Source organism: Adiantum capillus-veneris, chromosome 2, assembly GCF_014529385.1.
Source record: "Adiantum capillus-veneris isolate H3 chromosome 2, ASM1452938v2, whole genome shotgun sequence".
In the NCBI taxonomy this organism is placed as follows: domain Eukaryota; kingdom Viridiplantae; phylum Streptophyta; class Polypodiopsida; order Polypodiales; family Pteridaceae; genus Adiantum; species Adiantum capillus-veneris.
In genome coordinates this window covers 97,883,594-97,886,556 of record NC_140932.1, presented here as the reverse complement: position 1 = coordinate 97,886,556, position 2,963 = coordinate 97,883,594, and the positions used below count along the sequence as shown (strand labels likewise).

Genomic DNA, 2,963 nt, shown 5'->3' with positions numbered 1-2,963 from the left:
TGCTGCAACCTTGGAGCATGATAATGTCATCCTTCAGTTGCTTGCCACGGGAGACTTTTTCTTCTTAAGCATCCACCTTAGCATGAATCTCTATGTTTATAAGGCAAGGGAAGATGAGTGGGTGACGACGTGGATGGGTGCACCACCTGTAGCAGTTTTAGCAGGACACTCATCTTTCAAGGTAGTGCCACTTTGATCGGTAGAAAAGATACTCGTGGGTGGTGGAGATATATTGGCATAAGGGCGTATAAGTGCCCATGATTGCAATGTATGAACTGAAAGAGATGAAGTCCGGTGGGGGAAATGGAGGAGTAGAGCTAGACTGGTCGTGGGCTCCAATAGCACCCCAACTGGATGCTGGTCAGGTGGTGTTGGAATGGAGCGAGTAGTGCAGAGAGGAGATCGCTATGGATGTGGAAGTGAGAAGGCAATCGATAGGCAAGCCTAGAAGGAAATGGTATGTGAGCTTATTTCATGAGGGGAGGAGGAGAAGAAGAAGAAGACCATACCCTTCGTTGCATTAGGGTTTTGTGAGAGTGGGCACTAGAGGAGGATGATGAGCAGCACCATCAGGACAACCCACAATGTTGTTAGAGAAAGGGAGCTGGCTAACGGCGTAGGTGAAACTATAGGCTTGATCACTTCTCTCTCCAGGTTGCTTGCTGTCGACCTGGCTGAGCAACACTGCCAGTATAGCCCGCAACATTGTTAGAGAAAGGGAGCTGGCTGAGGGCATAGGTGGAACTGCAGGCTTGATCTCTCTCTCTCTCTCTCTCTCTCTCTCTCTCTCTCTCTCTCTCTCTCACACACACACACACACACACACACACACACACACACACAGACACACACACACACACTCTCTTTTTAGTGCACGCATAGGCTCAGGGCCCGCTTAGCAATCAATAGAATTGGCAAGCGGCCATGGATAACTTGACGCACTTGCCGTCGACTGCCAATAGCTTCCATGGCACTGAGCTGAGCGGCTCAGATAGTGGCCATGGAGACAATCTGATTGTTGGCCCGCTTTTTGTAGTGCTGTTGGACATCTTGGGGGTCGTGGCAGGATTCAATGGCCACGTCTAAGAAAAAGGCACCATAGAGAAAGGTGTGTTAGCTACATTCCTTATAACTTGAGAGGCTTGAGCATTTACGAGCCATGGGTTGCAGCATCAATCGATTGAAGAGATTCTGAACAGAGGAAAGGGAGTTGGAGGAATTTGAAGCATTTGAGCTCTTTATCTACGGGGGTTCGCTCCTGACTACCATGTGCGCGCTTGCAATTTAGGAAAGATTACTTCAAGAAAGCTTGCCACAGTTGCATGCCAATGCCCACGTGGCAAGCCATTTTTGAGTGTTGAGGTAGTGGTCTTCTTGCCCGCAGCCTGATGCGATCGCTGCCCAAGCACTGCTCATTGGATTCCACGTCGGCTGCTCACTTGATTCCACCTCTATGCCTGTCGAGAGCTAGCTGCAGCCCTTGCATGGATTTGCTGCCACATGGCAACATACCCTCTCATTTTAATATAGATATATAAAATGTGCCTTTTCTATTTATTTTGTGTAGCTTTGCTATTTATTAGCCTTTAGTCCCACGTGTATAGGGAGACCATTTTAGACCTTCACTATCGGCCTTGTTATCAAATTGCACTTAGATTGTTGGTGACATAAGCAAGAGCTGTTATCAAATTTCACTTAGCTTGTTGGTGACATAAGAAAGAGCTGCGAGGGAGCACTCTGCTCGGAGGCGTGCTCCATGCGAGGTGCAAGGAGAAAGGAGGCCCAGGTTGGTGTGATGCTCACATGGAGTTGCTAAGAGTGCTACGCTTCTTGGTGGTTTTGTCGTGCAGAGGTCGGTATCAATGTCTGGCTCGGGCAAAATATCAGAAATTTGGTCAAGGATGGCTTTGTGATTCGGAAACCGACCAAGATACACTCGCGGGCAAGAGCAAAGTGTGCTTTGGAGGCTAAAAGGAAAGGTCGTCATTCAGGATATGGTAAGAGGCGGGGTACTAGGGAGGCCAGGCTACCCTCTAAAGTTCTTTGGTTGAGGCGGATGCGAGTGCTTCACCGGTTGCTAAGAAAGTATTGGGAGGCTAAGAAGATTGACAAGCATATGTACCATGGTATGTATATGAAAGTCAAGGGTAACGTGTTAAAAAATAAGCGTGTGCTCATGGAGAGTATTCAGAAGTTTAAAGCTGAGAGGGCTCATGACAAGACACTATCTAATCAGTTTGAAGCCCGTAGAGTTAAGGAAAAAGCTATCAGGGAGCGAAAAATTAACAGGAGGGAAGAGCGCTTGGCACAGGGATTGAGTACTGAAGCATCCCTGCCCCCTAAGGCCACCAAGAAGTCCAAGAAGTGAGAGGCATAACAAGATTTAGATAAGAGCTGTGACTCGATAGTACTTAAATAGAAACCTTGGACCTTTGAGCTTGTGTAATGAGATACATCTTTACTCTTGAAATCATGACTATTGCAAGCCTAAAAGGGTTTGCATTATGCAATTTTCCCCCATCTCTTTCTTTGACTATTGGTTATTGTTGCCAAGACTATTACTATGTCTTTATGTTGTTTTTAAACGGAAAAAGAAGAAGAAGAAGAAGAGAGTTTTAACGTCGTAAAAAACTATCCCAAGAGACATTAAAGATCTAGCCGACAAGGAGAGAGAGAAGTGCGATTTAGCAGTTGCGCACCTCTCCGGAGGTTTCCTTTTGTTGCCTCTACCTGTCCACGCTGGCACGATCTCTTTTAGAGACTTTAAAAAAAAAAAGAGATTGAGAGAGAGCGAGGAGAGAGAAAGAGAGGGGGAGGGGTTGAAAAAGAAAACCTAGGTTTAGTGTAATCACATCTACAAATTTTGAGATTTACCTCTAAATTTTAAATTTGAAAGTGAGAAAACCTACAAAATTTAGAGAAATTTAGCTCATTTGGTGTAAAAACCTTCAAATTTAGTCTCA

At 45.7% G+C, this 2,963-nt stretch overlaps 1 pseudogene; it reads left to right on the top strand.

Moving 5' to 3' along the window:
* The first annotated feature begins 266 nt into the window (after window positions 1-266).
* LOC147463258 (large ribosomal subunit protein eL19z-like) lies at window positions 267-2,387 on the top strand (annotated as a pseudogene).
* The last annotated feature ends 576 nt before the right edge of the window (window positions 2,388-2,963 follow it).